The 16,280-nt window shown below is 41.9% G+C and overlaps 1 long non-coding RNA gene across 1 annotated transcript in view; it reads right to left on the bottom strand.

Moving 5' to 3' along the window:
* LOC116913908 overlaps window positions 1-13,438 on the bottom strand; it is a 196,944-nt gene extending 183,506 nt beyond the window's left edge. The window contains exon 1 of the long non-coding RNA XR_004389646.1: window positions 13,349-13,438. This is a non-coding gene — a long non-coding RNA (uncharacterized LOC116913908). The remainder of the gene's footprint in view (window positions 1-13,348) is intronic.
* Between the last annotated feature and the right edge of the window lie 2,842 nt (window positions 13,439-16,280).

Below are 16,280 nucleotides of genomic sequence, written 5' to 3'. Positions count from 1 at the left end.
AGATCCTGTCTAAGTTCAAGAATATCCCTTCTGTCTTGGGGACTAACCTAAAAGAGCTTCCCCTTGCTTTTAGCTTCTGGCCATTTCCTATATATTCTCTTTTTCTTTTTAACAAGAAAGTCTTCTGTGCCGTCCTTAGAATATCCTTACCCTGGTGCACAACCTCGAGTGAGAGAAATATCAAATTGTACTTCGCAAAGTCAAATCACTTGATGTTTGTCTCTTTCCGTGCCAACAAGACTATGTTACTTGATGCTAGACACATTTGAAGAAGAAAAGCTAGGCAGAAAAGTAGAATAATTAACTCCTGCTAGGAAGTGCCCATTTCCTACTTCTGCTTGGGTTGCTATTGGAAATGAGATTAAAAGGGCGTTTCTTTCACAGTCTCAAACCAACCAAAGGTGTTTTCTAGTCAGTCCTCACCTTCATGGAAGACTTCCTCCCAACCCTTCTATCTTAACTATTCTATTAAATAAACACCAGAGAAACCCATTATTTTGCAGTAAGCTCCTGAAGTGGGCTGCCATAGCACAAGCTAAAAATAAAAAATGGAGTCAGCCACACTAAAGATCCAAAGGGAACTATGCTCCAGGAGTTTTCCAGAAATCAGGAAAGATAGAAGGTGCATTATTCATGTTACTGTGGTTTCTCTAACACGGTAGTTATCAATCTTCCTAATGTTCAGACACTTTGGTTCCTTGGGTTTGGAACCTCTCCAATCATCAAATTATTTTGCTGCTACTTCATAACTTTGATTTTTGCTACTGTTATAAATCATAATGTAAATATCTGATAAGCAGGGTATCTGATATGCCAAGTTTGATATCCAGAAGTTGAGAATCACTGCACAAATTAATTCAATTAGTGGGCATGATATACATTTCCTTCCACTGTAATCCTTACCACTACCAAAGGAGTCATGAAGTAACATTTCATGAAGCAGTCAGCTAATTTTCTATTATTCAGTTTCTGAGTCACAAACAAAAAGTCAACTTGAAATAATCAATGACTATTGAGTCCTTATTCCTGCTTTCGTCAGTCCTTCTGTGTCCTTAAAACCAGTTTCTCTAACACAGTCTCTGGGGTACTTGTAACCCAAGTTACAGAATCAAGTCTTGCTCAACATTAGAACTAAGATTTCTACAGAATACTGGTCATAATTTTTCTTTCCATACTTCTTTCCCTCACCCTTCTGTTCAGTGTGGTCTCTTCTTCCTAGGATAGTCTCTATGTCTAATTACATTGTAGGGTTCTTGATGGCAGAGTCCATGGCCCTGCTCCTTCATCTCCAGAGTGTCCCTGGCCAGATTGCTCCTGTGACTACCTCTTGTGAAACCTGTGCACCACACACTGATGGCAGAAGCAGAAACAGACCCCAGCAGTGACCTGAAGCACATGGAACTCAGAGGAAGGGAAATGAAAAGCCACCACCTCCTAATACCACACCCTTTATAAAACACACACGTCCCAACAAATCCAAGGTTATTGGAAAAGTGACAGCCTTCTTCCTTGACCAGCCCCAGACAAAGAGCAGATTTCATTAGAATGAATGGAAAAGCAGAGCAGTAAATATTAATGGCTGAGATGAGGACACTGGAGGACAGCAGGCTGCACAGAACAGGTGTTTGCTTCCTTCAGTTTTGACCCATTCGCAGCCAACGACGTCATCCTTTGGCCTTCTTGGGCTTACCGACAGGCCATTTTTCATGATTTTACCATTTCTGGCCAAATGCAAACTTTTAAAATTAAATGTACTTCGTGATTCCAGATGTTTGTTTATTTGTTCCAAAAAAAGGGCGGGAGGAGCTGTAAAATCACAAGGGGCAGGAAATCCTGCGGTAGTGGGTAAGGTTTCAAGACATGAGGAGACGGAGTTAGAAGGATCTGGAACTGAGAATGTAACTGGCAGGCACAGCTTTCAGCAGAACAATCTAGACCAAAAGCACTGGCATTCCATAACTCCTTTCCACAAGCTCACTACTGAGCAATAAAAGGAACTGGGCATTTATTCCCCTTTAAAAGAATGCAACTCAACTGCAGGCCAAAGAATGGAATAAGAACACAGTCTCGTTGTTGCTTTGCCTGCTTACTATATTTTGTTCCTGTAGCCACAAGATTCAGAACATTAAATTCCCCAGTCTACCATTTAACAAGCCACGTGTGTAGTGCATGCCTGAGTGGCAGGAGAGAATCCTGTGGGGAGGAACAGCGATGGGGAACAGGACCAGACCACAGCTTCTCACACAGCAAGATGCTTCCCTCATGGTCCCCAAACATACTCAGTCTCCTAGCGTCTCGTATTTGCTACAGAATGCATCCCAGGTTCCTTCCTTTAGTCTCTGCCTCTTCTGCCAGTCCCTCTACATCTGGACCACTGAATCCTGGGACACTTCAACTATCCTAACTGAGGACAAAGATGTATGTTTCAGGCTCAAAGGCCAAACTACAAATAGTTTGATAAAGAGAGATAGAAAGGCCGATTTCCTTTCCTGAGCCCTGGTGAGTAAGACCATTGACAACCTCAAACAGGGATTCTATGGCTGCCACTAGAGTCCCTTACATGTCCCACTCCTGCCCCACTGCCAGTCTGTTCTGGATCCAGCTGCCTGCCCTATCTGTTAAGATGTTATCATCTACATTGCCTTTGCTAGAAGTTTTATTTCTAGCACACTGACTCTAGCCTCATATCAAGAAATCAAAAACTTCTAAACTCAGGGCAAACTCCTGTGGCTGTCACCCTCCAGTGGCCGTCTGGACTCCAAATCTTTATGTTTGCAATGTCTTGGCATGCTACATGCCAATTCATAAGCCGACAGCACTCATAGGAGTCTGTGTCTTTTGGGGAGTCATATGGAACCGCATCTCTTACAATCTGAGGTTAAGAATCCAAGGTCTCAGAAGGCTGAGGCAAGAGATGATGAGTTCAAGGTCAGCCTCATATAAACAGTGAGACCCTTTCACAATCATATACACAAAGCAATAAATATAGCCCCTCTGTCTGGTAAAAACCAGGCACAATTTGGAGTCAACATATATAAAGGAATTATGTTGCGGTAAATATTAAAAATTATCCACAATCCCTCACTAGCCTGCATCGTTGAGTATGGCATTAGTGGGGTATATTCATCTCAGCAACAGTCCATTCTAGGGCATCACACCACACTACCCCCAGCTATTCTTTGTCCCCAGCAGTCTCTCTGCCATGATTGCTAGCATATGGCACTGCTATTGCAAACCGCTAATGCCAAATGGCTCAATGATGCCAGCTAGCGAGGGTCTCATCCGTTCAGTCTAGTCTTTTTCTCTGGCTTCTTCACCCATATCTCATCTCTGGAAGGTCCTTCTTTCTACCCCCTGCTTCCCTCTATGCTCCTCAAAGCTCAAGCTCAAAATGCTCTAAATGGCCACGCTTATTCTCTTCCCTGACTCCCTCCTTCTCTAGCAACGCATTGCACATGTACCTTTTACCAAGCACTGTCACATTCAATTATTCAATGTGTAAGACCTTGTTTCCCTGGCATTGTGTCATATACAGTAGTTTCTCATTCAAGTATAAATGCTTCAGAGACAGAGATGACATTCTCTATTTCTGAATTCTCAAATTCTAACAAAGGTACTGAATCCAGTAAATTGGAACAACAGGCATACTGGGAAATCCTTTGCTCGTAGGAATCCTGGTCCTTGGAGTCATATGTGAGCACATCTCAGTTTGCCTTTTATAACAAAGGGGTAAGAATTAGCCCACATGTGGGTCATATCTATAGTGCAGGCACTGGGAGGCTGAGGTAAGAGGATCAAGAGTTCAAGATCAGCCTGATATACATGGTAAGAGCCTGTCACAGACACACTCTCACAAACAAGCAGAAATCCTTGAAGAACCAGCCCACAGTCCTAACATCATTAGAACATCTAGACTCTTTCACACTGTACAGTCTGACTCTCCGTGTTCTTCTTTTGTAAGGAGACATGTTTACTTCCACATCTTATATAGACTAGGGGAAAATTTTAAAAGGGCCACTTTTTCTCACTGAAAAGTTTACAGGGGTAAGGTTGTGGAGGAGAGGAAGTGAATCCATTTTTTCCCCTCTTTGCTTTGTTTAGGGGACGGAAGAATGAGATTGGTAGCCTGCCCGTGTCTGTGAGTGTTCCACAATTCTGCCCAAAGAATAGAAATGAAGTACTCCAAGGGACTGCGAGCAAAAACTCATCCTCGGAGGGAAAGGCTAAGAAATGGACCCTTATGGATTTCATATGCTTGAAGGAGGTTGCTTAAAGTCCCAGGCTAAAGTCCATGCCAGTCTTGGTAATAGTCGAGCCGATTCATCCATCTTCAGATTCCACTCGGCTTGCTCTTCCATCACTGCCGACCTCCCAGACAGCCGACACACATTTGCACATCCATCTATATACACGCGGAAGTTTTAATCTACACAGACCTCCATTCCAATCCACCCAGCCTGGCTTGGTGTGTAGCAAAGCTATTGACCCTGCAAAGTAGCAGAGAGATGAATTTGATGACCCAGACTAGAGTTTTTAAACCATTCCAGCAAGGTCTAGAATCAAAGGAAAAGTACAATTTATTCAGCACTTAGTAAAGTCCTTTTACGTGGGAACAGAGCGCACACAGAAAATAGACTCCCACTGCTGCATAGATGAAATAAACCTGTCAACTACAACTGTCAAATCACGAGTCACCTTGATTAAATAAAGGAGACTTGAGCTTCACCTGGCATCTGAGAATTCCACCAAGAATATGCACAGAACGGCATTATGAACGAAAGAAGTCTAAAGTAATGGGTTCTGTTCAAAATGTCATCAGAGGAAATCATTTTACATAATTAGAAGACGCTAATAATAGTTCCCCACAAGAAACCAACATACGCTCCCCCCTCGCAGTCAGGGCTTAGGCATAGCAAGAGCTTTGAAAGATAAGCCTAGGCCGTGCTGTCATTTAACAAGTCTGCTAAATGTGCCTTAGCAGCAGGCAATATTTTTTTCTCTTCTCTCCCATTGTTTGTTTTCTAGTTTTTAGTAGACTCTGTGGATAGATTTTCATCTAACATGCTTAATAAACTTCCAATAAATGAGTGCCAGTTTATTATTAGTATTGCTGTTTTGCTGTTGTTTGCAGAGTACTGAATCCAAAGGCTCTCCCACTTCAGACAACAATGCAGTTATGGGTGAAGGAAAACCATCCTGTGTGTAGCGGTCTTGAAGATACAGCTGGACGGTACAGTCAATAATAAGCCACTTTAGTCACAGTCTGAGCTGAGGTGGGCTCTACCTAGAACTGCCACCAGGACCTTGGATGGTAGATTTCATTTTTTTTTCATGTGGACAGTAACTAGCAAAAGGCAGAAGGACAAAGGCCTGATGGGGGCTGAGCTACGAAGCTATCTGAGTAAATATATCTCTTTGTAATTGGTCTGTGTTCCTGTTGGTGATAATGTTCATCTCTGTCTGTCTTCCATGTCTCTTGATGGTGGACCTGGAAATATGGTATAAAACAAAACAAAGCTAAAATCAAACAAAAATAAAATAAAAAAAAACAAACTGGTGGTCAAAAGAGAATTTGCTTCCGAATCTTCTGACACCGGCAACCCTGCCAAATTTTAATACGCATCCTACAGCCCAAGCAAGCCCCTCTGAGTGCTGCTTGCCATGGAGTAGGACCCTAAACACCTTTCCACGCAGGCTCTGCCTCTTCACAAATAGCTACTTAATTTTTCTCATATGCATTTCACTTGCTAATTTGATCAGTAGAAGCAAAGGGCTGTATATATGTCATTGCAGAAAATGTATCTTCTCAGATCTCAGGCAGAAAATGGTTTTAATAATACAAACGAAAAACAGTCACTATTTTTCTTTCCTCTTTGGGACGGCACCCTCTGAGCTGCTCCCGTAGATATACAGAAAGATCAACGACTAAGCAGGAAATGCACTCCACATTTAGGAAATGGCGAACAGTGACTAATTATGATATGCTCTGTGTAAATCATGCTGTGATTGTCCTAGCAATTACTTCTAAATATACATAGACAAAACACCCAGTTAAGGAGGAAGATGTGTAGCTAATAACCATGCCAATAAAAGCAGTGCATGTTGCCAGGGACCAGTGAGTTAGGATATTATTGAATCTTCTCCCAAGTTTTCAAACAAATTTCCTCATTCTTCATTTCCTTTTGCATATTAAAAGTCAAATGCTTAATGTGACAAGGAAACTATAGCATATTTTCAAGATGGCTTAAGCATGAAGGAGAAAAGTGACTGTGGCACACTCAGGACTTTTGGTTCATTTGCAAAATGTATATGCAGAAAGGTGGGTGGGAGATCCTTAGTGTCATAGCTGCAGAAGACCCAGATGGCAGTGGATAAGCCTGGTTATTGGTTCTATGAGGAGCATCCTTTTACTAGGGTTTCTTTGCAGTCACTGGAAACTACTCTTCCCAAAATCCTCTGCTGTGGATCATTCTAGGTTAGATGACTTCCACAAAGAGGCACTGATACAGGGTCCGAATATCTCAAAAGGAGGAAGGACAGGGCAATGAACACATTCACAATATATGAAACTGCTTCCAAGTGAGTTGCCAGAGAGTCACTCACCTGCATGAGTACTTTAGACTGAGAACAGCAGCAGAGGATTCTTAGGTGGCTTTGAGGCCCTAAATAACTTTCCTTCAACCCTTTAGGGCCCCCAGCTTCCTTGCTGGTGCCTCGTGGTGGTTTTAGCACACTTAGAATCAGATATTTCCAGGAACTACCCTCCCTGTGTACTTACCTCCATTTTATTTAACACGGTGACACAGATAGCCCTTGCTTTGTGTGCCCAATGAGGAGGATGAAGAACAGGGATAACCTTGGAATTATAGGCACAGTGCTTTGAATAAATAGCCTGTGTGTCTGTGCTGCTGAGTGCCTCTAGTCAACCTCTAGCAGCTCTTGGCATACCCTTCTTTAATGGGGATGGTAATGTCTACTTACTCCCATACTTTATAAGAGCAGATTAAGAATAGCATGATCTTTGATTTAAGTAGAAACAATTTCCCCAAAGACAAAATGGTCTACCCTGTACTCCTTTGAACTTTACTTCTAATAGCTACCACATAGATTGGCAATTACTGTTATGCTGGAGTGTATCCTGTCCACATAATATATTTGAAGAGACTTTTATCTAACACGTGTGTCAACAATCTTTATAATATGGTACTCATAGAAAGCACTACATCCAGATATCCAGCAGAGATTAGAGCTATAGTCCACACCCCCGTACTCCAACAATATGCTGAAGTCTAAGGCAGTGTACTAAGAGAGAAATATGAGGTAGCACATACTACATTCTGTGCATTCCAAAGGCTGAATCTTTCTGAGAATGAAGCTCATGCTTTGAAAGCATCTGTTCTAAGAAAATAATTTTAGTAGTTACCTCATTTCAAACCATTCCCCTCCCGACTACTAAAACATCAATGTCTGGCAAATAGAGTATTTAAATTATCATCTACTTGGAAGTTATGTTTGGTGGCTAAATGGACTCTGGCAATGAATCAGCAGATATGTCTCCCATCCTTGTTCCTTTGAGCTTCTGAAATCAACAGGATTGAGGCCAGCAGTGAACAAGGCTGGCCCTTCCAATGACTGAGCTCACCATTGTCATGCCATAGAGCTATTGAAGACACCAACTCTTCCCCTAGGTTTCCACGACTCAACCTTTAATGATGGGAGTCACCTTTCTAGTACTGTAACAGATGCCTGACATAATTATTTTGGCTAACAGTTTGGGAGACTGTCCATGTTTGGTTGGCCCATTGTTTCTGAGCCTGATACAGTGTAAAAAGCATCACATCATGTTATGGTGGGTATAGATGAAGACGACTCTTAACTAATAGCCAGAAGAGAGAGAGAGAGAGAGAGAGAGAGAGAGAGAGAGAGAGAGAGAGAGAGAACACTGTGGCTTCAATATCTTCCTGTGGATATACACTTCATGATATAACCTCTTCCTTACAGAGCTCAGGCTCTAACAACAACTGACAAATTGGACCTCATGAAACTGAAAAGCTTCTAGAAAGCAAAGGACCCTGTCAATAGGACAAAATGGCAACCTACAGATTGAGAAAGGATCTTCATTAACCCTATATTAGGCAAACATTTAAACCAATAAAAAAAAAAAACGGGATACAGTGCAAAACAGAATTCTCAACAGAAGAATCTTGACTGACTGAGAGGTACTTAACAAAATGTTGAACATCCTCAGTCATCAGGGAAATGCAAATAAAAACTACTCTGAGATTCCACCTCACACCAACCAGAATACTTAAGATCAAAATCTCAATCGACAGGAAATACTGGTGAGGATATGGAGAAAGGGGAACACTCCTCCATTGCTGGTGGGTTTTCCAACTTGTACAACCACTCTGGAAATCAATCTGTCCGTTTCTCAGAAAATTGGAAATAATTCTCCTTGAAGACCCAGCTATAGTATTCCTAGGAAAAAAATGCCCCACCATACAACAAGGACATGCTCCACTATGTTCATAGCTGCTTTATTCATAATAGCCAGAAGCTGGAAACAACCCAGATGCTCCTAAGCTGAGGAGTGGATACAGAAAATGTGGTTCATTTATACAACTTAATACTATTCATCTATTAAAACCAAAGAGAGCAAGAATTTTGCAGGCAATTGGATGGTAACCCAGACCCAAAAGGACATGCATGGTATAAACACCCTGATAAGTGGATATTAGCCATAAAGTACAGAATACCCACGGTACACCCCACAGACTCAAAAAAGTTAAACAAGAGGAGGAAGACACAGTGAAGGATGCTTGAATCACACTTAAAAGGAGAAACAAAATAGTCATGGATAGCAGAAAAAGGGAAGGAACAGGGTGGGAGGTGGAGGGGAATAGGAGGGCAGGATCAGGTGTGGAGAGGGACAGGAGAGAGTCCCAAGAGAATTAATGGAAATCTGCAAGGGAAATGGAAATCATTGAGGAGTATCGTGGGGTTGGGGAAATCTCTAGGAAGTCCTAGAGACCTGGGATGGGGGAAGCTCCCAGGAGTCAATACAGGTGGCCCTAGACAAATGCTTAACATTGGGAACATGGAACCCAAAGAGGCCACTCCTATAGCCAGGTGGGGCATCCAGTAGAGGGATAAGGAAACACACATAAAACTTTTGACCCAATTTTTTTCCTGTCTAAAAGAAATGGAGGGACAAAGATGGAGCAGAGACTGAAGGAATGGCCAACCAGTGATTGGCCCAACTTAAGCCCCACCCCACGGGTAAACACCGTTTTCTGACAGTGTTAATGACACTCTGTAATGCTTGCACACAGGAACCTAGCATAATTGCCTCTGAGAGGCTCTATCTAGCAGCTGACTGTAACAGATGCAGATACCCACAGCCAAACATTGGACAGTGATCAGGAACTGTTATGGAAGAGTTGGGGGTAAGGACTGAAGGCCCTGAAAATGAAAAGAACCCCACAGGAAGACCAACAGAGTCAACAAACCTGGACCCCTGGGGCTCTCAGAGATTGAGCCACCAACCAAAGAACACACAGTAGATGGAACAAGCCCCTACTCCATCCCTGGCACATAAATAGCAGATGTGTAGCTCACTCTCCATGGCTGCCTTGTCTGGCTTCAGTGAGAGAGGATTTACCTATTCTGGCAGAGACTTGATGTGCCAAGGTGGGGAGATACTGAGTGGGGGCCCCCATCCTCTCAGAGGAGAAGGGGAGGAAGGATGGGGGAAAGGACTCTGTGTGGGAAGGTGTGGACAAATAGAGGAGCAGTGTTTGGGATATGAATGAATGAATGAATGAATGAATGAATGAATATTTTTTTAAAAGACCCACTGCTTAAAGACTCCACAACACCTAAAAGGGACATGGATTAGTGATTCAGCTTTGAATACAATATGCTTTGTAGGATACTGACCCAAACCCAGACAAACATATTGAGTATTAAGGCCTCATGCCAGGCTTGGCAGATGTAGGTACAAGAAAGTGAGGGCAGTATTCTCTACTCCCCAAAAGCTGGCATCTAGGGGAAAACTAACCAAACAGGGATGTAGGCAATAGAATTGGTACTTTTCCCTCTAGAGATGTGTTAGGCATTTAACCTGATAACTGAGGAGCTAAAGAGCTGTTGCTAGGAAGTGGGGAAGAGAGCCTTGCCTCTATAAGGCTTGCATCCATGAATCTAAGACATACACACAGGACAGCAGTCACAGCAAGTAGAAGGTGGACAATTACATTAGGAGCTGCAAAGGAATTTGCTGTGTTCTCAAGAGAATGAAAACTTTATACAGCCCAAGATAGGAAGTGTCACGTGGGAAGCAGAAAGCTCTGCACCTGACTATACATATAGTAGATGGCATATATGTAAGCTTCAAACAGAAAAAATAATACAGTCCCCCACTCCTGACCATCAGCCTAGGTTCAGTACTTCTTTATGTTTTACTACTGTTCTTGAGACACAGATCCTGAGTCCATCAAATTCGACATTGGAAGTTACAGAGAAGGACACATGAAAATAGACTGGGCATAGGGAAACAGCAATTTGCACATGAACACAAACTTCTACCCAACACTTTTTGTAGTTGCTGATGTGGAAGGAAAATAGATTGGGAACTGGGTGGATCAACAATTGTTTCCAAATAAAAATTCCATCTCTGGTTTTGTAGCAGAAGCATTGGCAAGGATTCTGGCAGGGTCGGGCAGTCTGCCTCTGTGCCCTGAAAAGTCCCTCAGCATAGGTGCTCACAGACCATTTCCATCAAGGAATTAATTTAAGTGCTTCAATGACTTGTATGATCAGAACTTTAGAATAATAACCTTAATGTAAAAACACAGCATGATATAAGTAGTTTTATTTTGGGTACAAAGACAGCAAAGGGTTTCTTCATCTGGCAGTATAACTAACTTCACCAACGTGAAGGATAGTGCTTGCAAACCACAGCCAGCCTTCAGGAGCCTCTTTGGATCTCTCTGTCTCATTTGTGACCCATGTACCCCGAGAGCACTGTTAGATGATGGACTCTATTTTCAACACTCAACTTATGATTCCAGAAGTTCAGAAAGCCCAGCAATAATTGCATTAAATGTATGAGACTATTTCTCTGTAAAACGGGGGTATCATTTGCTATATCCCTTAAATGGCATTTATACTTTTCCCATTTTTCACACTGTGATTTCATCCTCTGAGTATTGATTTACATTCTACCTTAGTAATTTTTGCACATTACAAATATTACTAAAACCACCCCTAAAACTTGGGCTGAAGAAATGGCTCAAAGATATAATAACTTGCCTGTACATAAGATACCTGTGCTTGGTCCACATTATCATATCATAACACACACACACACACACACACACACACACACACACAGAGAGAGAGAGAGAGAGAGAGAGAGAGAGAGAGAGAGAAGCCACAGCACACACACACACACACACACATGCAAGTTTACAAGCATGTGCACACACACAGATAAAGCATACCTTCCTTTATTCCTCTCAAGGCTTAAATTTTCCTATTAAATAAACATGCTGTCTGACTCATTCCTGTTGAACACCAGTCATCTCATCACATCCTCCCATTGAGAAATCTCAACGTCATTTGCAGATAAAGTCTTTGTAAGTGGACATGTGGACCTTGAAGACTTCAGTCTCCAAAAAAATTACTCAACAGGCTAAAAGAGACAATTATCCTTTCCTTGGTGCCAGAAAACAGTACACGACTGAGAAACATGAAGTGAATTTTAGAGTGTTTGTACTTCTTGCAGTACTATTACTTCTGTGACTTTTTTCCTGGTACTATTTTTCGATAGGCAACCCTACCTGACAGTCCCAAGGGAAGTATTGAAGACCTTCAAGACAGCATCTATGCTAGCATCAGAAGTGAGCTTATGATCCAGTGATGACATCACCCATAGGCAACAGGACCCGTGCATCTGTTGCCATGGTAACCACCATACACTCACCTGCCTGCCCTTACCTGCTCACAGTGCTGTGTGCAGCTATGTCAGGGCACAAATAAAAGGCAGAGTACCCCTGACCTTCTCTCTCTTTTCTTCTTCTTCATCACCCCCTTCATCCTTTTCTCCCAATAAACCTCTCCCATGGAACTGTTTTAGTTTGGTGTGATCTGTCAGAAGAGCCATCATTCTAACACAACAATCTATAGCAGAGATTGTTTCATTCCCCTGGTCCCAGTAGTAGTAGTCGATTCCACCTGACTGAGCTAAATCCATTTGCACAAAGCTGATACTTGATGAAGGAAATTACAATCAACCTATCATTTGGTCAAAATTTATTTTTAAAAGAGCTTTGTTGATGCCCACATGTTGGCCACTCAAGCCAGGTCCAAGTCACAGGTTCCTGAAGGTCTACATGCCTCTCTTTATCACTTCTAGCAGACTATTAATATCCTATTCATACAGTCCATAAGTTTCTGGCACTTTTGAAGCTTCTCCATCGCCTTTTTTTTCCATCCATGCCACAGCACAAAGATGGCCAAGCAAGTTAGTAGTCATTCAGTGACCCCTATGGGACTTCATACTGGAGGAAGCAGTATTTAAAGTACCCAATGTCCCTCTTCCAAGCCTGTCCTTTAACCTTGAAAGACAGATTCAGAGTTAAGAAGCAGAGATCTGGTCTTAAGATCAGGATAGAACCGTAAACAGGTGAGAGCATGTAGCCTCTTTTTGCCCCCAGCAATCCCAACTCAGCCAGTGACATATTCCTTGGCCCCAGAAACTGATTAAGGGACAAGACTTTTGCAAACATTATTCTATGTCAGTATTCCGCTTGTTTTTGAAACATTAAGATGTCAGAGATGGCAACAGGGTTTCAGTACTAAAAGAACTACATAAACCAAATTATGTTTGCAAGACCAGAGAAGTCAGCAGGACTCAAGGCTCTTTCTGAACTTGCCAGGCAAACTGAAGTTCCTTTGGGCTGTAATATAGAGTTCACTCTCCTTGAAATTACACATTTTAACTCTTATATTTTCACACATTGCTATTTAACAAATACTACTGAGTTTCCCAATGTCTCTCCATTACTATTACTGTATTGAACGGTATTCTAAGTAATTGTTAAATACCATAATCTTTCTGTTTAAAAGGGAGATCTCAAAATTATACCATGGTTTTATATGTCTCCCCTGTTCATACAAGTTAAACTCTTTAGGTTTGACAGTATAGATTTCCTACCAAAAGCCTAAAAAGCACTAGGCTCCTTGTCACAGGACAGGTACAGTAAGGACCACAGAGCCTACCAGTTCTGCATAGCCAAGTATCCAGGCTATAATCACTGAGAATAGCAGAAAGCCAAGTTCCTACCTCGGTGACTGGTGAGCTCTCTGGATCCAGAAGGCAAGGGTGTGTACTGGGGGCGGACCTCCTCAGGAGAAGCAGCCTCCTGTTCACTTGAAACCTGTAAGGGAAAAGCAAAATGTCACCGTGGAAAAACACCAAAGACCATGTGCCCTTGTTTACTGAGCACATCCCCTTGGGATCTGAGTTTGGAGAGAATGGGATCTCCTGGACTTTCCTTTACCTGATGAGATAGAATTCTAGTGAGTGTAGTAGGATACATTCTGCGGTGCCTTGGTACATCTGGGATGGCTTTGAGATAAGAAGGTTGTTGTTGTTATTGTTGTTGTTGTTGTTGTTGTTGTTGTTGTTGTTGCTAAGTGGAGCTGAAAGGAGCTGAAGAAAAAGGGGGACTAAAGGCAGGAAGTGCTATAGACTAAATCTGTTATGGGCATGCTCCCAGAAATTTAGGCAAAGTGAATGCTGGCTTTACATAGATTCCTATGGCAATAACTGTGGCTGGGTCAGTAGAGATGGGGGGATATCAGGGACAGCTTATGTGAACCTAATGGCACAGAGGCAGAAGTAAGTGAAATACATCAGACTCTGCATCTTGCCTGTTGGCTAAGTTTAACAACTCTGGAGAAATTCCTCTGGAGTTCTAACTATGAATACAAATTCAATGCTCTGTATTTGAAATGCCATTGATCAGAAATATTTTATAACGCACTTGGAATATTCACAGATACAAAAGGAGGTACATGGAAGTAGAGACCCATATCTGAACATTACATTCATTGGTTTTCATTCATCTTACAAGCAGAGCTTGCAGGCGTGCCATACGATATGTTTTATGCTTCTACATTTTATTCTGTGGGGCCAGAGCAGTGTCTACTTGTGTTATCAGGTTAGTGCACAAAAGGTTTGGGTTTGTAGCATGGTGGATTTTAGATGTTGGATACTCAGTATGTGTGAAGACTAACCATGGGACATCACCAGCTGGAAAGCTAACTGGAAGTGGGACTCCATGATACAGCATTGGTGAGGGCAACCTCCATGATGGATTGAAGCAGGCACTGATGTAGCTGTTTTGATGGGGTTACCCCATCCTCCTCTAAGTATCCCTTCACACGTGCTTTATAGAGCTCAATGTTCTCACTGGTTTTAAAAAAACAGAAACAAAAAACAAAAAATAACCACCACAACCACCACCCACCCCAACACACATACAGACACAAACCCAACCAAACAAAACCTTCGAAGTTTCTAAAAGATATATAGGATGGTAGGGTTTTTTTTAATTGTTTATCAACAGCTCTTTGGTTGAACAATGTGTCTAATCATCCTGTGGGGAACTATGCAAAAGGCAGCTTGTGTATGTGGTGTTAACCCTCTCCTAATCTTTGTGTCTTTGCAGTCTGATGCAGGAGGAAATCAGGACACGCTCACATGGAATAGTACCAATATGTCAAAAGAGCTTGGTTGCTTTGATATGAAGCACCACTGTTATACTTAACTGAGATTTCTAAATATATATATATATATATATATATATATATATATAATCAAAAAAGAACATCTACTAGGAGAGAAAACCTTTCAACCTTTCCAAAAGCTCCAGGAAAAAGTAAATTTCATTAATGCTTCATTTTTCTTTCCAGAAGAAGAAATCCACCCTATGGGGTATGTTTACCTTGCTAGAAGCAAGCCTTCTCTCCAAAGAGATTACTACACTCTGGGAGTCAGAACCAAGTAGAAGATTAGACCTACTTGCCACGGAAATCCTTTAAACTTCATTTCTGACATTTGAGGTGTTTGATTAAGCAGCTTTCAGGGCAGACTTACAGAGAGGTCTGAACAGAGCAAAATTAGAAGCTCTGTCCCTTGGTAGAATCAGATTTGAGGGAGCACTTGTCCACTCCAGCTAAACGGCAAACATAGTGAACATAAAGGATGTTTAAACCTTGGTCCACGCATATTGGAGGCAGCCAGGAAACAATATAGCCACAGAGGAAAGTACTTTTAAAAGGCTTGCTATACCCCACTCCACAGAACATTTTGCATACTGCAGATATGGAGACAGAAACTAAATTAAAATCTAAATTTTACAATTGCTAGTTGTGTTTCTTCAGGGCCTGTGAGGTTTACTGCAACCTACATGATACTCGAAACATGGAAACAGTGTCCTAAACATGGAGGCCATTCTGTGTTTGCTGACCAACAGATGACAGAATGGGGACCTTCTGGCATGCTTCCTCCTGTAACCCAATAAGAGTCTCGGGTCACTGTGCTTGTGCTATGGAATTCCTTCGTCTTTTAAAACTTTGATTTTGGCTATTGGTGAATAGTTTTTCCTAAGAACTACTGGAAGACACACTACCCTTCAGCAAATACCCTCTGACCATGCAAGACATTGCTGCTAAGAGGAAGAGACATTCTTTAGTCTTGTTTCCATTGTATAGAGGACAAAAATGCCATGGTGTTTTGTAGCTATCATTCAATGCTCAGCACTTTTAATTACTTTTCGGCTCATCATCAATTCTATGATATAACTCAATTTGTAGAGAAGAATCCAGGAAAATAACAATGTTGCAAAGTACGCTTTTTGGAGGGATTTATACAGGTCAGTGTTTTAGGACACTCCAGATATTGAGATTCTAACTGCCCATCCTTCAGCTTGGTTTCCATCAAAGTGAAAAGCACTGGGCCTTTTCAGTGAGGTACACACATGCTTCTCCACATCTCATCCTCAGAAACACAATTCATGAAAGGCAGGTTAGCATATGAAAGACACTGACAAGACCATTTCTTCACTTTGCACACTACCTGACAAAGGATAGAGAACTCACCTTGGACTTGAGGCAACACATGCAGAGCAGCTTGAATCAGATAATAGAGGCATGAATAGAAAGCATTTACATAATGTTTTCTTTTGTGTGTGTTAAGAAGAGATGCCTAA

The sequence above is a fragment of the Rattus rattus genome, chromosome 12 (genome assembly GCF_011064425.1).
Source record: "Rattus rattus isolate New Zealand chromosome 12, Rrattus_CSIRO_v1, whole genome shotgun sequence".
Lineage (NCBI taxonomy): Eukaryota > Metazoa > Chordata > Mammalia > Rodentia > Muridae > Rattus > Rattus rattus.
This window is presented reverse-complemented; position numbering and strand designations above follow the sequence as displayed.